This window comes from Neopsephotus bourkii, unplaced genomic scaffold (genome assembly GCF_033783945.1).
Source record: "Neopsephotus bourkii isolate Nb327-2 ecotype Australia unplaced genomic scaffold, CSIRO-AGI_Nbou_v1 NB_1825, whole genome shotgun sequence".
NCBI classification, from domain to species: domain Eukaryota; kingdom Metazoa; phylum Chordata; class Aves; order Psittaciformes; family Psittacidae; genus Neopsephotus; species Neopsephotus bourkii.
Genome location: NW_026902298.1, coordinates 3,449,981 through 3,470,360, shown reverse-complemented (window position 1 = coordinate 3,470,360; position 20,380 = coordinate 3,449,981). Strand labels below are relative to the sequence as shown.

At 38.8% G+C, this 20,380-nt stretch overlaps 1 protein-coding gene across 38 annotated transcripts in view; it reads right to left on the bottom strand.

Annotated features, from left to right (window-relative positions):
• DLG2 (discs large MAGUK scaffold protein 2) overlaps positions 1–20,380 on the bottom strand; it is a 1,002,605-nt gene that overhangs the window by 152,999 nt on the left and 829,226 nt on the right. The window contains exon 1 of one of the 38 annotated variants that reach the window (XM_061343376.1): positions 6,902–6,922. The exons of the other annotated variants lie outside the window; for them this stretch is intronic. The gene's annotated coding sequence lies outside the window, so the exon portion shown is untranslated. Of the gene's footprint in view, positions 1–6,901; positions 6,923–20,380 lie in introns of those variants that run through there. 38 annotated transcript variants of the gene reach the window in all.

The window sequence follows — 20,380 nt, the reverse complement described above, 5'->3', positions numbered from 1 at the left end:
CCCTCACCACAGTTCAGTCTCCATAGCTGTGGATCTCACCCTACTTGGTGCTGATAAGGAGAATGATCAAGATCTGAAGCACAGAAATTACAGCTGTAAGAAGTACTACTTGTGGTCTTCCTTCTCCCTCACATAGACACTATTTACCTCCCTCACCAGCAGCCAGACCAGGAAATCCAGTGTTGCAGGACTTTTCTCAATGGCTTTTTATCCTGGTCCCATTCTTATCTCCAGTATTCCACCATCCCACAGCTTGATCATCTTGGACGTTTCCCAGTCTCATCCCCTTCTCTGTGGGGCAGCAGAATGGAATCTTTCTGTCCTCCTGAGAAGCCCTTTAGCTGCTGCTGGAGATGGATATAAGCTAAACAAAGATTAAGCTAGTTACTCAATGAGTTTAGTGAGGAAAAAGCAGCAATACCAGGATATGCAGCTGACCTGCCATGAAAATCAAACAGTGGATTACACATAATTGCCTGAACACCTCTTGTCATTAGTTGGCAAACAATACAGAGCTACAGAGAGATCACAAAATCTCTTCACCAAATCATATCAGGTAGGAACAAATTCATAAACTCTGCAAACGTTTCAGAAAGAGAAGAACAGCCATATCTTTTTCCCAATAAATTGTTTATCAGTAAGAATTCGTGATAATGCAGCTGTAGAAGTAATATAAATCATCACCTTTAATGTGAAGATTACCTAAAACCATCAAAGATTATTGTATTAATCAAAGGAGATAAATAAAGATTTACCCAAGACTATCAGTCTCAGTGCAAAGATTAGTGAAGGTACAGAGCTAGAAGCGCTATGTATGCATCTATGGTTACAAGCATAAAGGGTGAAACTACTCCATATCTGGCCAGAAAACAGTCTTTGAGAAAGAAAATTGTGCTCTATGTATCTGTTTTCATGATGGTTGGTTTTCTCTATATGACATTAACAACTAGTTTTCTGCCTCCTTGGAGTACACACATTAAAGTAGCATGATGACAATACACATGAAATGAAGACCATGCAGCACAACAATAATTTTTAACTATGAGAGTATGTTCAAGACTTTTCAGGTAGTTTTATATCTTCTAAAGAGGAGAAAAGTAGTTTTTCTTTCTGGATCATTGAACTAGCTAACTGCCATGCCTATATTGTTCCATATACATATGCTCCATCCCTGGCAATGTTCAAGACCAGGTTGGACTGAGCCTTGGGTAACATGGTTTAGTGTGAGATGTCCCTGCCCATGACAGGGGGCTGGAACTGAATGATCTTAAGGTCTTTTCCAACCCAAACCATTCTGTGCTCTATGATTCTATGACTCTATATTGAGCATTTTATTGAATGTAAGGGTATGAAAGTCCCAAATTTCACAAGATCTCAGCAGCTAAACTTATAAGAAAATATTTTTGAAGACTTCAGTCTACTGATGTCAGATATTGCTCTGTATACCAGCCCTTGGAGCATCTTTGAGCCCTCCTCTGGAACTGCTCCAACATGTCCATGTCCCTCTCATTTTGGGGACCCCACATAAGCTGGATGCAGGACTGCAGGGGGGCAGGTCTCACAAGAGTGGAGCACAGGGGGAGAATCCCCTACCTCAACCTGCTGGTCACGCTCCTTTTGAAGCATGTCAAGGTCCCTCTGTATACCATCCCTCCCTACAGCATCACATCACACAGCTTGGAGTCATTGGCAGAATTGCTGAAGGTGCACTCAATCCCAGCGACAAGCCATGTCACTGACAAAGACATTAAAACAGCTTTGCTCCCAATACTAACCCCTGAGGACCATCATTTATAGCTGGTCTCCACTTGGACATCGAGCCATTGACCACAACTCTTTGAGTGCAGCCATTCAGCTATTCCTTATCCACTGAGTGGTCCATCCATCAGATCTATCTTTCTGATTTAGAGACAAGAATGTTGTGCATTTGATAGTGTAATAAGGAAAAATAATTCTTTCTGAAGCCTATGCTCCCTGTATTTCAAAAGCAGTCTATTAATTATCTAATATTTGATATTTCAATAGAAGAGCAAGCCTGAATAATTTAAAAGGGATTTCAGGGAAAAAACCTGTTATTAAAATGCCCATTCATCTATCACCAAAACCCAGACTTCTTCTAATTTTCTCTTGAGAGCCACTGTAATTCAGACCCTATTTTTCTAACTTTCTCTATGCATTGCACAGCTTAAGAGGATTGGAAATTTTATTGCCACTGTCACTGTAAGTAAAAAGAAATACCCAAGACTGATCTTTGGAGAATAACAAACCAGATGTTAATACATTAAAACAAACATTTCTAAGGCATAATGACACGACAGCACCAGAAGTCATCTGTACTGTTGGTAATTCTGTGTGCTTTTAATTTTGCAACTAATGTTTTGAGACAATTTAGTCAAATACCTTTGAGAGGTGTGAGAAAACAGCATTAACTTCCTTAAATGCATCAAGTGTAAAAGAAAAAAATATTATTCATGGCCATATTCCCAGACCTAATGTGTGGATAATGAGCAAATTCCGCTCTTCTCTATATGTGATAATTTTTTATATAGAGGGAAAATATGTTTTCAGAGTGTTAAACCAGAACTGTGACACAAGAATCAGCCTATAGAGATAATCATCTTTATACAGGAGAAAAGTTCCCATTTTCTCCATGAGTCAGTGAAAAAGTTAAAGGAACACAGAGCATCACTCCCAAAAGATTTCTGCAGGGAAAGGACAGCTCTTGCAGGTTCCCTTTTGCAGCCTGAATCATTGACAAAACCCATTCCTGGGCTGCATATAGGAATCCTTTTTTTTTACACCTGTCAGCAGTGTCGATGCTGTCAAGTTGTATCAGACAGCAGTCTGTGGGAAAGGTATAATTCATCCTCTGGGAGCTGCCAGTTAAGTGGTTTTCCTCAAGCCCTTCATTTCCACAAAAGCTGCGGTCTAAAGAAACAACTGAAATCACAAGTCCCAAATTTCACTTCTGTTAACATTGTTTATTCAGATTTGGCAGTTTGGGGAGGCTTGATGTTTCTCTTTTAGAATCATAGAATAGTTGGGGTTGGAAAGGACCTTAAGATCATCAAGTTCCAACCCCCCTGCCATGGGCAGGGACACCTCACACTAAACCATGTCACCTAAGGCTCAGTCCAACCTGGCCTTGAACACCACCAGGAATGGAGCATTCACAACTTCCCTGGGCAACCCATTCCAGTGCCTCACCACCCTTACAGCAAAGAACTTCCTCCTGATATCCAATCTAAACTTCCCCTGTTTCAGTTTTAACCCATTACCCCTTGTCCTATCACTACAGTCCCTAATGAAGAGTCCATCCCCAGCATCCCTATCGACCCCCTTCAGGTATTGGAAGGCTGCTATGAGGTCTCCACGCAGCCTTCTCTTCTCCAGGCTGAACAGACCCAACTTTCTCAGCCCACCTTCAGACAGGAGGTGCTCCAGTCCCCTGATCATCTTCGTGGCCCTCCTCTGGAGTTGTTCCAACAGTTCCATGTCCTTTTTATGTTGAGGACACCAGAACTGCACACAATACTCCAGGTGAGGTCTCACGAGAGCAGAGTAGAGGGGCGGGATCACCTCCTTCGACCTGCTGCTCACACTCTTTTTGATGCAGCCCAGGATACGGTTGGCTTTCTGGGCTGCAAGTGCACACTGTGTGAGTGTAAGTATAAATTGCCTTCATATGTACTTGAGAAGGTGGTACAGAACACAAATTGTCCCCATTTTCTACTTATTAGTAATATGAAGGCAGACTGGCTTTTGTGAATTATTCAATCGTCTTCAGTAGGCAAATATCCCATTAAATTTAAATGTTAAAATGAATAACAGCTCAGAGATTGGGATTTAAATTTTAAATGCTGCAAAGACCCTTTCCACCATCATCTGTTAAAATATACCTGATTTACATACTCAAAGGCCCTTGCTTTATTCTGGATTTCACCCTAGAACAGTAGTACTTCCCAGCTGTCATTATTATCTATAAATTTCGCCTTGTCTAGTCTGTCAAGTTCTTAATGTAGCTCCAAAGTTATCAGAGCAAACCGGTTAATAAGAATAAACACTACTGAACAAAAGCCAGCGTGAACAACTCAGTTACTTGTTATGCAGTGTAAGGTAACATGGAAACCTTTTTAAAATTCTTATTTCTGAGTTAATGATTTAGATTCTTTCCTTTTGCTTTACCCAGATATTAAAAAGTCAGTAATAGAACCTGCATTGAAAATAAGAAGTCCTGTATTTGCCAAAACCTCTGAAATCATCTAACCTATGTGTCAGATGCTCTCAGACACTCATTGTTTCCGAGTATAAAACTTTTATATTATCAGTGATTCACAAACAACTACACGGAAGCAGCAGCTTAGTTTATTATTAATATGAACACAGGGACCACTGAGCTGAGTCAGAGGGGCAGTCTGTCATGCAACTGCTTTAACATAGAGAGACATCCCAAAGAGAAGGCAGTCGCTGTCTCTCCCAAGTCTCCCCAGAGTTTCACAGCATTTGAGCTGCTCTTTAAGCTCCAGCTCTCTATTCTCTGATTACACGAAAATGTCAATTCTAATAAAATCATTGTACATTTTTAGCCCTCATTACAATGAGCTTGCTGGATTGTTCGTAAGTGGGAGCTGCATTTCTACCTCTCCATATACCATCTTTCACTGCTGCTGCCTGATGATCCTGGTGTCATTATTGGGATATGCTGTATAACTTGACAGACTAGACAAGGTGAAATACATAGATAATAATGACAGATCCCCCCTTTCTCTTAAGACACATGTGGGGTCTCTCACCACAGAACCTTCCACTTTCTCCTCCACTTTCCGACACCAACTAAGTCCTTCAACTTCGCCTGGTCCTCCTTCAGAGAGCCACATGGACAGGCACCAACACCACCATGCAACAGATTTGTAATACTTATTGTTGTTTTTTTTTTTTAATATAATGAATTTTTGGCTCTTGACTAGTGTTTTTACTGCTGTAAATAAGTGAAAAGGGGCACAAATAGATCATGAAAGGTGTGGGCTAAATTGTCCTACTATAGGGTTGTATTTGCTGTACACTTATTAACATCATGGAGTAGTTAAAGGCAGCAAGATATACACTTTCCAATACAGTGGATGATACAGGCAATTTAAAATTCAGTCTCATCAATTCTGTTCTACATGGATTAATTTGTGCAAACTGACAATTATGTGTTAGCCTCCAAAGATAAATGCAGAGCACTAGAAAAATCTGCTCTGTTATTGTTAACAACTTGGAAGACATACAAACACTGCGGAAAGTAGAGCCACAGTCTAAGTGCACAGGTTTTCCAAACACATCACCATTTATCCTCGATCCTGAGCCTCTCTCCTCTGATACAACCTCACCTTCAGAGGTCTGAAGCATTATAATCTGCATTATAATTACTTTGTACTGCTAAAAAAAAGTCTACTGAGAAAGAACATCCAAAACTAAATGTAATTTTTCCTGAATGCAGCTCATATTCTCTCCTTGCGATATAGGTAGATCCTGAAAAAATAACTTTCTGGACTTGTTCTTAACAGCATTTGCTGTGGACCATAGGCATGTTCTTTTTACAACAGTTGAATTCCACTGAAGTTAAAGTTATTTCTCTTGGTACAGGTACCACTGGACTCTTGGGGTTTAACTGTCATGGAGAATCACGTTTATAGCCCAATAAGCCCTTTCTCCTTTACCTTTATTTAAGCAAGAACAGAGAAAAAAAAAAAAAGCAAGCAGGATGAATAAATAAAAGTTTAAGCACCAGATGTCCCCTCTAACGTTTTTCCCTGGCTGATGGGTTGTTAGAATCCCAGGAGACTGACTGTCATCAAGATGGGGAAAGTCTTATTCTACCCCTGGGGAATAATTCCATGCACTTAATGCTACAGCAGACATTGTTCCATCACTCCCCAACACAGGGAACAGAAACAGGCTTTGCAGCCATACGTGTTAGGAGTTCAACAGAGCTTCTGTGGGACAGCAGAACAGTTATTTCTGCTTCACATGGTCCGTATATATCTACCTGGTATTTATGTATGCAACTAGATTCCTTATACGGGTAGATTTCAGTCTCATTGCTTATTATTCTATATGCTATAGGATATATGAACACAGCCCTGAAAGGTAAAACATTTAACAGCAAAATCTGTAGTAGAAATACTTCTCGTTTTAGTATATTTGTAGCTCGGTTTCTTCCCTTTATTTTCATTGTTTCGGACAGAAAGGGAAGAAACTGAGCTACAAATATACTAAAATGAGAAGTATTTCTGTTATAGATTTTGCTGTTAAATATTTTACCTTTCAGGGCTGTGTTCACATATCCTATATTATATAGAATAATAAGAAATGAGATTGAAATCTACCCATATAAGGAATCTAGTTGTACCATCAATAAATCCCACATTGCTCAGTGGCAATAATCAAGAAGTTTGCAACCTGAAAAGTAAGTGCCTAGTACTTAATTCTTGACTTTTTTTACATGTCACTACCTATGTTGCTGTTTTTTTTAGTGACTTTTAATTTTGTGGCTTTAGTGGTTTAACTTCTATCTGATTTTTTAGCAGTAGGCACAGTTCAATTGAAGATGATTATGATGAAAATAGTGAAAACAATAGAATAAAATCCACCATTTGTAACATTGATCAACACTTTCCCGCTTGCTACAAGCAGAATTAGAAACCAACAATGTATTTCATTGGAATTCAATGCTTGTGATAACTGAAAAACTCAAGTTGCTATGGTCAGCATGAAACAGGATAAAAACCATTAGTGTTCACTCTGCTCAATCCCCCCAAATGGAATACTATACTAACACATAAAGACATTAATTCACAAAAAGACTTATTGCCCCATGTTCAAAATTCACTAGTAAGGTTCCTCTTCCCTGACACACCTTTTTCTCCATGCTCTTTATGTCTTTATGTGATTTCAAACTTGCCTGTTGTTTCATAGGAGCACCACACAGATTTAATCTGCAGCCTAACGTTTACAGTATAAAAAACACCTCTGGCTAAGCTTGAACAGAAAACCCCCAGAAAACAAAGTCAACAATATCTGATAAGTCAGTATCATTTATGCCTTGATTTGTTATTTCCTCACTGTGTGAAGAAAAGGAAGGCAGAAAAAAGAGATAACAAAATAAACCTTTACATGTTTTCCCTTTCAAAAACAACTGACTTTCACAGCAAATCATAACAACTCTATTTGTAACTCACCTTTTCTGAGAGGTGTGTTGCAAGTTAATGAAACAGAGGAAAACTGAAGTTACATTACATTATTATTGTAAAGGTGCTAGAATAGGTTCTGGTAGCCACGAATATGGCAATTTTAATTTTCCTTCAGACCATAAACCACATTGCAGTTTTCTCCTCCTCATTTACTCTCTGAGTATATTTATCTACTCATAAAAGTTAACAAAGAGGTTATGTGCTATAAAACACATTAGGAGGAACTCCTGCTCAAGGAAAAGTTTTAGCAATAGACAAAAATCCTCATCATATAACTTCAAGATCAACTCAGTTGTTAATAAATTGCATATTGACGGGTAACTGCTGACCATTGCCACCTCTGCTGGAGGTGGAGAGATAAATAATTTCCTAGTGCTTTCCAGAATTTGCTACTACATGGTTTTCATTTTAAGTGGATCATGGCTGGAGTATTTACCATGAAAACACTAAGGATCTGTTAAACAACAAATTATTTCATGGCTAAGTCTCACTAGCAAGGCTTATTCAACTGTGAGACAACTAAGTATAATTCATAGATTTATTTTGTGTATATATACATATATAATATGAACATATTATCTTGCCAGGGGTCACAGTATGACCAAGTATTACAGCATTTGACATCTGCTGAAAGTAAGTTCCACTGTCAGGTAACCATTGGGTAAAAACTGAGTTGACCTGTTGCCCAAACCACATAACCAGAGCATATAATATCTGATAGTAGCAGCAGCTCCTAGGTGAAAGAATATTATAGTCCCATCTGACATATCAGTGAGACACAAGTTTTAATGCCCTCTTATTTTCCAGCAACAAGCAGGAAAGCTGCCATTTTCAGCTACAGGAGTAAGAGCAAGACCTAACTAAAACTGATATGATAGACCTGGTAGTGCGAGGAAGAACTCAGAGCTCCTGGGTTTAAGACTTTCCTACTGATAGTAACATCTAATGGAGAACAGTTAAATACAGAATACAAAGTGATGCGCTCTAGTGAGAAAGGAACCCATGGATTAAGAAATCCGCTTAACACTGCAAACACAATGTATGAGGATTCCTTGAGAAAGCAAATTTTACATTGCTCCTCTAATGACCAGTGTTACATAAAGACCATCCTTGGTGACCTGCAGGCATTTGCTTGGGAAGGCACAATGCGGGTTGACTCACACAGCTGGGACTACCCCAGAGCTTTTGTGAGTCCTGGAGGGATGCATATAGCATAACCATTTACAGTGAGGAAGGGGATGGATAGGTATGTTAGAGAGGATGTAGGAGGGAAGGTAACTGGGAACATAGTATGCTGAGATCATAGAATCATGGAATCAACTGGGTTGGAAAAGACCTCTAAGATCATCAAGTCCAACCATGACCCCAGGAATGCCAAGTCCACGACTAAACCATGTCACTGAGGGCTTCATCTACATGGTTTTTGAACACTTCCAGCCACCTCCTCACTTCATTCACCTTTCAGGCAGTTGTAGAAAGCGGTAAGGTCCCCTCTGAGCCTTCTCCAGACTAAACCCCCCCCCCCCCCCCCGGTCCCTCAGCCATTCACCATCACACCTGTGCTTCATGCCCTGCACCAGCTTCAGTGCCCTTCTCTGGCCCTGCTCCAGCACCTCAATGTCTCTCTTGTAGTGAGGGGCCCAGAACTGAACACAGGATTTGAGGTGCAGCCTCACCAGTGCCCAGTACAGGGGCATTAGATAAGATAAACTTCATCCTAAGACACTTTCTCAGTAAAGCTCAGCATTCCTCTTCAATACTTGTATTGCAATATCAGGGCAACAGAGGAATTTGTTGACAAAATGAAGACTTATAAGCAAGCCCCCAGAGCATCAGGCTGGCGATGCACTGCTGCATCCTTGTGCTGGTCCCTAAATGGGCTCTTGAGGCAACAGCAGGGAATAGCGTTGCACAGAGAGCTTACAGGTATTGGTGTGATGGCTGAAGGTGAAAAGCACTACTCAAAACAAGAACAGAATACGTCCCAGCTGCTGTTTTTAACTAGATAAAGTGGGAGTGAGCTACGTTTTCTACCTAGCATGGCTCTTTTCTAAGGCAAATTTTGCAAAGTGTCAATGAGTACAAAGCTCTCCCAAAACACAGGTTTTCAAAGGAAAAATGAAAGATTCTCTGCAAGAACTAAGGGGCTGCAATCTTCTAGGGGGTTGATATGTAGATGTTTTTAGATTTCATATGATACTGAATAAATGCCATCCCTCTTTGCCATGAAGCTATTTTTGAAACCTAATAAATTATTTGAGTGATAACCAGCAGCTATATTTGTTGAGAAATCAATGCATTTAAGTGACAAGATTCTATTTTAATATTTATGAATCTAAGCTTCATAGAAACACTGAAGTGTGATAAATATCAGCAAAAGTTAGGTTTTCTTTTCTGATGGCTGGAACTGAGATTAGAAGAATGTTTTGGATTGTGGTTTATTCATTGCATTTCAAAGGCAGAGACAACAAAAAGTCTAAACCTCTCTCCCTCCTCTCAGTCCTGCAGCAATAATGAATAATTTATGGGAAGCTTCCTCAAACTGAGAACCACCAAACTTTTAGTTTTTAAAACATTTGCCTTTTTTCCTGTTTTCCACTAGCCACCTAAGCAAGAGAATTACAGGCAGGATTTAAAGGGATGGTTAAACAGTGAAGGCAGTAAGTAGACTGTGATGTACCAAAATCCAAGTTTTCACAATACTTGAAATGTATTATATTATATAATAAAATGAATAATAATACTCAAAATATATTTTTATTATTTAATATATTTCAATAATGCTTGAAATATATTAAATAATAAAAAAAAGAAAATGTTTCCAAGATTTTAACAAGATTTTGAGGGGATCCCCTGGGAATAGTCATAACTTTCACTATGATATACTTCGAGAAAGCTCAAAAGATGCTTCAGCTGCTCTAGCTAGTCTTGTGCCGATACCACGATCCCTCCAGAGATATATCCAACTGTCTGTCTCCCAGCCTCTGGCACCAGGTTTATTAAATGAACCAGTTAAAATGAAATAAAAGAAAAAAACACAAAATCCACTTTTAATTGCATTCTCATTTTGCCTTTTTATAGCAATGGCTCATGAGCAGCAGTGTGCAAATATATCACTCCACACAGGGCTTGTGGGTGTCCCACCTCTCACAGCAGCAGAATACTAATGCTTCCCAAAAGTGGTTATTATATATTTATGGAAAAGACAGATAATGGGATGAAACAATTTATTCAGCTGCATTGTCTTCAAAACAGCCATCTTAAGCCTGAATTTTGCAGTGCAGCTCTTCTGATGAGGCCACTCTGATCTGTGTCTGACAAGACTGAGCCCGGGTGCACTCTGTAAGTCAGTGGGTGCCTCCTTGCACACGAGCAATGGGTAAAACCACTATAAGTCCAAACCAGGCTGGCAGCAAACTGCCTCCAGGTGGTCTGGAAGCTGCCTGAATTTCCACAGTGTGATTCACCACCTTCTGCTTCCAAAAAATCTTACCAGAGCAAGAACTCCAGCTGGCTTAGATTTACCAACAAAAACTTGAGGTCTATAATCATAGAATCATAGAATAGTTTGGGTAGGAAAGGACCTTAACATCATCTAGTTCCACCCTCCCTGACATGGGCAGGGACACCTTGCACTAGACCATGTCACCCAAGACTCCATCCAACCTGGCTTTGAACACTGCCAGGGATGGAGCATTCACAACATCTTTGGACAATCTGTTCCAGTGCCTCACCACCCTCACAGTAAACAACTTCTTCCTTGTATCTAGTATGCTCAAAAGATGATGGCTGTAGTGAAGGGAATAGTTTCTGAACAAGTGAAGCTGGGTTTTTTGTTTCCCACAGTTGGCTAACTAAATAAAACAGGACCAGATTTAAGGTCTGATGCAGCACTCACTGAAGTAAATAGTAAGACTCTCTACTCTTCCCTTGTAAAAACTGGTTTTTAAAGATTTTATAAATGTTGTTAGAAATGTGCCTTTATAAAGAGAATGTTTCACACACAGCAGGTTCACAAAGGCTTGTTGTAATATTTTGCTTATCAAGTTTTATACTGAAGCTAACTGGTATAACCTTAACGCAAGGAATACAGAGGCGTCAGTAATTCTCTTGTGAGATTCTTCCCAATGTTTTATTTAAAGTTTATTTTCCTAAATAAACCTGCATGTGGTATTGATGAAATAAACCTTTTAATCCAACAAGGCAATGTCAGCACTACCATGAGGATTCACTATTTACAAACTATTAAATCTAAATACAATGCCTAGTGTTTCTATAGAACTAACATTGCTGCAAATATTGTAGGTTTGTAACATGAAGACCTTTATTTCTTTAAACAGAAAGCACTTGGTTTTCATGCTCTAATATTTCATTTTAGACAACCTTTTATATACCTTTTATCTTAAACTTCTGGCATCTGAGTATCCATTATACACTCCCAGCTAAGTCAAGCTGGCTAATTTTGATAGCAAAATTAATAAAAATGAATAAAAGTGCTAAGCCTTCTTCTTAATTTAAAACTATAATCAGGCCTGACCCAAAACATCAGTTTAACAGCACCCACAAATGAATCCCATTTGAATATCCTCCTTTCCAATTATTCTTCTCTTTATATTAAACATTAACTCAGAAGGTAAAAAAAATGCAGTAGTGAATAAGCAGAATAAAAAGCCCTTCAGAATGAACAACTAGCATTTATCCAATGAATAACCTTTACTCAGGCAAGAGAAGCACAGTGTGACTGAGGAAAGGAGGAGAAAAAAGGGGAATGATTAAACGATTTAGACCACAGTAATCTATAATCTGATTTCCACTCACTTCCATTTGCACAGGTTACAATTTTTCTTCTTGCCATAGCTCAAGGAGGGCTATTCTTCTTCGAAAAATAAATGCAATTATGCTTATAGAATATTATTTTAGGCAGAAGTACAATGGGTTATTCATTGCTCAGTGCATTTGCACAGTTCTTAGAGGGTACAGTAAGATCGCCAGTTAAAGGCCATTAATTGGTAGGTTATAATACAACCTATTTTTTAAATATTATACAATGCAAAAATATTTCTATTTTAGTGTTACATTTAAAAATAGCAACTGGTCCTTCAGTCAGTGTGTGTTACAGTACTGAACAGCCAGTCCAACTCTGTTTAATTTCCAATAAAGCTTACTCTCAAGAAAGGTAGGGATGTTAGTGCTGCAGCATCTCCACAAATCAGAGGAAATTAGAGAAACCTAATGTTTTTTTCACATGAACAGAGATAATTTCCAAACATCCTAGACAATCCTAAAGGAATCTCTGCCTGATTTATACTCACTTTTCCACTCTCTCCACCTTCCAAGCACATAGCTGCTGGTGACTCTGAAGAGAAGGTTTCTCTTGATAGGAGTGGCTTCAGAGCAAATATACATGAACAACTGGTTTGAAAGGACAAATTTTATCTAGAGACATTCTAAAGTGATCATCCCACATAGAAGAATGAAACTTTGTTGACTTTCAGCAATACATTCTTAAAAGAGCAAGTTTGGTTCTTTCTGCCACCTGACTCAGCTGTTGGCCAATGAATCCTCCATCTCCTCCCATCCAAACTCTGGATCTCAGATTTAGATTTTTTGTATGGCTTGCAGTGAATTTAAGCCTGTACACTTGTTTTCTGTAAATTCTGTTTTCTTTCATAGTCTCATGCATGAATTTCTGCTGTTCCACGAGTTGCTGGAGCATATAAATTAGGCTTCCACCAGCTGGAGTCTCCTGCTGCAGCTGATGTTTTATTAAGTGCTCTGCTCTCCTCGCTGCAGCTCAGAGAGGTTTTTCCTACCCATATGGAGGGAAGTAATGTCCACACATGGGATATACCATACAGGGAAAATTGTTGGTCCGAGATATAATTTATGATGACATTTAACTCTTTAGTACTGATTTTTGAAAGCTGAAGGCTGGGCACATTCAGAAAAGGATCCCCACGCAGGGAATGCATTTCTTGGTTTGGTTTATTAAAGCCCAAATTTGACAATTCTGTGTCATCCATCAGTTTATTTGCCTGTCTCCATGACCAGTAGGTGCATATGAAGACAGATGTCTTGGTGTTTTAAGTTTATTTTTCTGAGTGGCCTTTTTCCACACTTACTGGATGGCTTTTTCTCCAAGAACTCTATTGTCTGCCAGTTTATGGCACTTTGGAAGGTAATATTGAAGCAGCCTGTTAGAGAAGAGACATACCTTCACACTACCAGTAGTTTTATTCCTGTCTGGTTGTCTTGCTTTACTCTATGGCTAAAACAGAGCTTTCTAATTCACTTTCTTAAGACTGAGTTTGGTGATTCCAAACTATTCTGAGAATGTCTTTGTGACACAATACATCTGTTCACTCTGACCTACAAACCATAACATCTCCATTACAAGACAGCCATGCAATTGGCCCATTACTGTTCCCCTGCTCGTGGACTCTGAAGGACTGGGCAGATACCATCAAGGATGCTTACTGAAACCAGTGGGATTCATTGTGCTAATGTCAATAATGTCAATCTTGGTGGACGGTGTATTGAACAGCAGTATTGAATTTCCAGCTCTGCTCTGGCAGGACAGACAAGAAATGTAATACAATCTAGGGCACAAAAGTGTTAGGATATTAGAGATGGGCAATGCAAGAAAATAGAGAGAATTAGAAGGGTTTGTTATCTATTTGCAGAGAAATTACAGATGCCAGATAATGTAGACTGTTTGCATATGTGATGTCCAAGCATGGTCATAACAACTGCCATTGCAGGTGATTTGGAAATGGACAAAAAAAGAGGATAAAACTTGAGTAAATGAGATGAAGGAAACAGGGTAAATTGTTTTATGGGATCTCTCATGTAGCAAAATTTCTAAAGGTAACCAAATGGAAACCCTGTGTCTGGGACACTGCTCTCATTTGAGTAGAGACGTACAGCAAGTAAAACAATTCCAGACCAAATTTCAGTGCTAGGAGAATGAGCTACAAGGGATGACCCTTTTGTTTTTCAAGCCCTTGAGCTTTTCCACTTACTGATAATGCATCACTGCATCTCAGGAGTGTGTTCCAAGGCTTCGGAGAGACAGAATAATCCTCCTGGCTCCCAGAACTCATTCCCCCCGCAACATTGCAAAGTACAATTCCACCTCCGGGTTTCCTGACAGCAGCACAGGAGCTTTCTGCCTTTTCCCTCTCCCTCCTCTCACATGTTATTGCTCCTTCAGTAGTGCTGACTCAACCGTTTTTGTGCTAAACTAATTTTGTTAAATCTTTGGGTTACATAAACCCTCCCTCACTTATTCCCCCCCCCCCTTTTTTTTTTGTTTTCAACTGTGAACTTCTCACTGATCTAATGAAACAGCAACTGAATGAGGTAATAAAACATGGTGTATATGGGGGGGGAATGATGATGAAGGAAGGGATAGCGGTGGCTGAGGACAGTAAAAAATGGGAGCGTCCATCCTACTTTACCATCGTGTTGCCACTGTGAAATTGTGTTTTCTGTTTGAAATGCATCCTCCTCTGAGTAAAACAGATGAGCAGAATCTATTCATTTCAGTTTTGAGCAGCCTGAGTATGCAGGTAGCACAAGGAGAAGTTGCAGGCACTTGCCTGGTGAAACACTAGGTGGTAGGTACTGAGAGAGCCCCTGAGCTGTTCAATGCTGCAGAGATATTCCAGCCTGCTTTAGCGAGCTTGCTCCAGCTACCTCAGCAACAAAGAAGATAATTAAAATGAAGGAGGTTTAAGCACAGTCAGTCTATTTTAGAACGTACAGCCCTATTCCATCAAAATTTGGTGTGGTGAGAAGGTGGAGGCACAGCTGCTACGTTACAAGTGAATCCCAGGAACACTTCTGCTGTTTAACAGAATATCTACTCTAGAGCGTGACAGAAGTGAGTAAGGTGGGATAATTAACTGATATAGTACAATGCTATAAACTGAATCAGTCAGGGACAGACCTTTTAATGCACTATTTGCGTTACCTAAACCATGCATTTGTATTATGACAGACACGATGTTATGAAAGATGACTGGACAGGGTTAATGTATAATGATTCGGAGAAAACTCCAGGAACGAGCTTGCTAACAAAGGATCACTGAGAAAAAAAGACAATCCTTGTCTTATAAGAGGAGAATAAGTAAATGGGTGGATACAGGTAGGTGTGGGGTACAGAAGGAAGAAGGACCTCTAGTCAGCTGGGCAGGTTGCAGTCTTTGTGCACTTTCTACATTTAATCTTCTGTCTTGTTTTTGCAACACAAGGTTGTAAACATGACACTTCAGGAGGAATAATAAAATCTCCAGTAATGGGTATGCAAATATATCTAAACCAACCAGGTCAGTTAGAGCTGCTCCATAAAATTTTGTTTAAAACTACAGAAACTGCTCTGCTTTTCAACTCTTGTACATGTAGTTGATCGCTACCGAAGACAAGACATGAGTCCAGAGAGATCTTTGTTTTTTTTCTGTTATGGTCACACTCTTGCTTGCATGTTCTCAGAAACGCACCAATTATGGACATTAAAATATTCCTTTCTCATACTAAAGATTAACTACAGCATCTTTTATACTGTTTTTTTATCCATTACCTTTAAATTAGCTTGGAAAGAAAAGTATAAATTTTCTTGGCTGCTCTTATGCCTTTATTCCTTAAAGAAAGCCCCAAGGCTTTTCCACATTCAACATCCAAACTCATTCTTTCATAAAGACCTTTGACCAGGCTGCAAAATTAGGGGAAAAAGAAGATAAATATCCACATTTTCTAAATGAGCTGCTGGCAAAGCCAATTACTAGGTTCATAACTGTTTATTGTGAATAATTGACTTAGTGAAATACTATCCAGTTAAAAGGAACTACTGTCAACTGATACCTTCTGGTAGTTACGAGATGGGAATGCAGATCCCATCTGAGATGACAATTTCTGTTGCTGTTTTGTGTTTTACTGAGGCTCTAAATTAGAACCCCCTCTTTATCCTGCCACATTTGAAAATAAATCATTCCACATTGATGTTCCTGCAAAAGTCCTTCCTGTTTTGAAGTATTTCTCAGTTGTTTTCTGCTCTTACACCATATTTGAATGCTTCCCTGTACTTGTTTTTAATCTTTTCACCAAATGCTTTGTTTGTTGGGATGAATATTGTACAACCTAAAATCCCCTCACTGTTTACTTTCTTCTGTCTCTCATGTCTGGGCACTTCATTCTTTCCCCTACATGTGTTGATTTAGTACACAATCCAGAGATTACTGTATTCCAAATGTCACCACCCCAGTCATTCTGCTACTACTTACACATAATTGTTGCATTCAGAAAAATCTCCATATTGTGAACAGTTAAACAAAATGTAGACTCTAATTAGCATTTCACTTATGAAGTTATGTTGCCCTTTGTAACACTGAATTTTTCCCTTTCTTATTATTTCAGTGACTGCAAGCTGAAGATTTTGGATGTTTCCCAAAATTTGGTATGTAAGGTTTTAGCTGACCACTGATAAATCTCTCCCTCTTTCAAAGAGATTTCTTTCTGATTTAAAAATATATACCTAATTGGTATATTTTCTTACATCTGTAAGGATAAACTTTGATAGTTTTGGAGTTGCATAAGCTTTTACATTCTTTTGTTTCCTATTGATTCTGCTTGGATGCTCATTTCCTTCTGTTTTTTTCACACATGGAAAATTAACATTCAGTTCTACTGTTCATTCTTTTTATTATTATAGGAAAAAAAAAAATCAGTGCAGATTTCCTCCCCGTTTTTAAACTAATTGTCATTACCACCTCTAGAAGCTTTTCTAGGCTGTTGGGGATTTTTTATAGTACGTAATTTTTAGTTTTTAACTAAATTTGCTTTCATTTTTCAGATTATTTTTTCTCTTCCCTGTTGCTAAATTTATTCTCTCAGACTTCCACATTAAATCTCCATCGACTTTTCTTCAGTTTATTTTATCTGCATTTAGCCGTTTACTCTTTCAACAAAGGCAACATGCTGTATTGTTACTGCAGATGAGTTGCATAATGCTGGAGTACTTGTTTAATCATGAAACAGCTTTTCAGTTGATTTTACTCCACTCTACTTTCAAACATTCATCAAAATAGCACCTTTTCCCAAAAGTGGACTACGGTAATCATTGTCTGGAAAGGAACAAAAATATTCATATTCATATTACCTGCCTTTTCCCTACTTATGATGGATCTCCCTTTCCTCTTCTAACATAAATGCTTTTTCTTCTTCTTCTATTAGCAGCATAGCTGTTGAGATGTTGAGGGGGAGTTGTATTATGACCTAGAGCACAAACTGAAAAAAAAGTGCAAATATGGGGATAACATCTCCTTTGCTCTTTGTACTTGGGAATGTGTTCAACATGATACAAGCGCAAGCTTGAGAACTTCTACTAGGGGATTCAGTGCATATTGGAAACCAGGTTTTTTCCTAGTAATGCTGCCGTTATTTGCTAATTTATAGAATCATAGAATAGTTTGGGTTGGAAAGGACCTTAAGATCATCCAGTTCCAACCCCCCTGCCATGGGCAGGGACACCTCACACTAAACCATCTCCCCCAAGGCTCTGTCCAACCTGGCCTTGAACACTGCCAGGGATGGAGCATTCACAACTTCCTTGGACAACCCATTCCAGTGCCTCACCACCCTAACAGTAAAGAACTTCCTCCTTATATCCAATCTAAACTTCCCCTGTTTAAGTTTTAACCCATTACCCCTTGTCCTATCACTACAGTCCCTGATAAAAAGTCTCTCCCCAACATCCCTATAGCCCCCCTTCAGCTACTGGAAGGCTGCTATGAGGTCACCACGCAGCCTTCTCTTCTCCAGGCTGAACAGCCCCAACTTTCTCAGCCTATCTTCATATCTGTGATTCCTTGGGTCTAATAGAATAGAATCAACCATCATTGCTGTGGTGCCATTTGTTTCTCCTCTGATACATATGATGCTAAAAGTAGAGGAAGAATGAATTTTTTTTTATTTAGGAAGGTTATTTTTCTTCTTTAAGTGTCTACTGCGTATCACTTACACTCCCAAATATTGCTTAGAATAAGAAGTTCCCTCTTAAATTCCTCTTTTGAGTTGCCATCCAAAATTTCAAGAGCATGCACAATCAATTCAACCATTTAGAACTGATAAGAGGCCAAATATGAATAACATGACTATGACAAAAATATTTGCTTGCTCATCTAAATCAGTACTTTGGCCACACACTTCCCCTTATACTGTACAGCACCATTTCCAGTCAGCTTCAATGGAGAGTGCAGAAACAGTGAACAAAACCAAGCAAAGACAAAGATGTCAAGCACGGGTTTATCAAGTCATAGGTCCCCAAAGAAAATGAAAATAAATTAGGAAAAGATGGCACAGAAAGTACATTTTATACACAAAGAACAGTTAATGCTCTGTTGAAAGCCTGGTTGTATCAAGACGTTTAAATGCAAGTATGGAGAAATATTTCCTATTGTAATTTGTAATATGGAAAGATAATTATTTCTGATGATAATTTCTTTTATGTCAGGACTTTAAACTACTGATGGAATTATGCAAGTTCATTTCACATACATTTCATAATTTGAATTCCTTCAGTTCATTTGCACTATCAAGAAAGGCAAAAAAAATGTACAGTGGTACAGAAGAAAATCAAGGCATTTTTTGTGACTCTGATCAGAGTATCGCCTAATGCCTTCATTGCCCAGATAATTTTCTGAATTCATATGGACTGAAAAGGGAGCATGAAAAAAAACCTTTCATAATCTAGGAAATGAGGTAAAAATACTATAGTGATGTTAAGATTAAGTATTGGAGAGATATGTACAATTTGGTGCAATTAACAAAATAATGAATTATGAGGCCTAATGCAAATCTTTTCTAAAAGATGTAAACATCTCTTCATGAAGCTTAGCAAACCTTTTACCTGCCTGCTTAATTTCTACAATAAGCAGAAATGTTGCATGCATACGGAAAATGGCTGCTGGACTGTGGTTGTTTCTTTTTTAGTGAAATGGAATAACTATGAAAAAATTGACCACAATTGTCCAATCTTACAGTTCTCTTTCAACCTTCTTATCTTCTCTACTTGGACTAAATATTGTGTCTATGCAATTCTCCACAATGGCTTCAAAAGTTGACAACCTTACTCTCTTTGTATCTCACACCCTCACCTTACATACATCCCCACCAAAGGGTATTGCCTTGCAAAGAGGGCATGCAAGTTCCAGGAAAGAAATGCAAAGAGCTTTCTAACAGAACAAACTGCTAACAGACCCAATGGCCTCTGCACACTAACCAAAAAACAAACAAACACCACCAAACAAGCATGCAGATATGGCCTGATCTTACACATGTTAGAGGTCCCTGTGCTTCTCTCTTTTATGTCTGTCCCACACTGAAGACAAGGACTACAGACCTACAGATCCCATAGCTGCAGAGGAAATGGAGAGAGATGGATCCATGTCCCACTCATGAAATAAAACTCGACATAAGACAAACACTATTCATATGAAGGAGATCTTCTCATGATCCCTACATTGACAAGTGCTTCCTGTATTTTAACACCAGCAAAGAAAATTACACAAATCTTCCCCCCAAACCTCATCCACACTTATCTCCGAAGTTTTGGCTCCTTGTCTTGACTGACACATGAGATCAGCACCCTGGGATCCTTTACTGCCAAGAAGAGTCTTTATTCAACTAAACAAAAAGCATGCACACATGCATAGAAAACATATGACACACCATCTGCCAGCCATAACCTTGTGCAGCCTTTATATGATCTTTCTTTTATGTTTTCTTTTTTTGTTTGATTTTTCATTCCACCCTTCTTGATAGAAGACATTGATATTATAAACTATATTCACTACCCATAACACGATACTGTTTAAATATTTAATAGGAAGTTATGTATTTTCCTTGTGTATAAACAGTACTAAACTCCTGTGTTGGAACTAAGTATTCTCCGGTACACTGTTGCTGTGCATTTCTACTCTGTGTGGGCAGGTACTCAGCTCAGGGTGATTTTGCCTCAGGTGAAATGCTTCACACTGACTGTGACCAAACGGCAGTGACACATTCAAGCCATAGCAGCCTGTAATGTAATTCCTTAGTTCCTACTTCTAACAGCACTACCATGTTACCAGCTGCCATTAAGTTTAGAC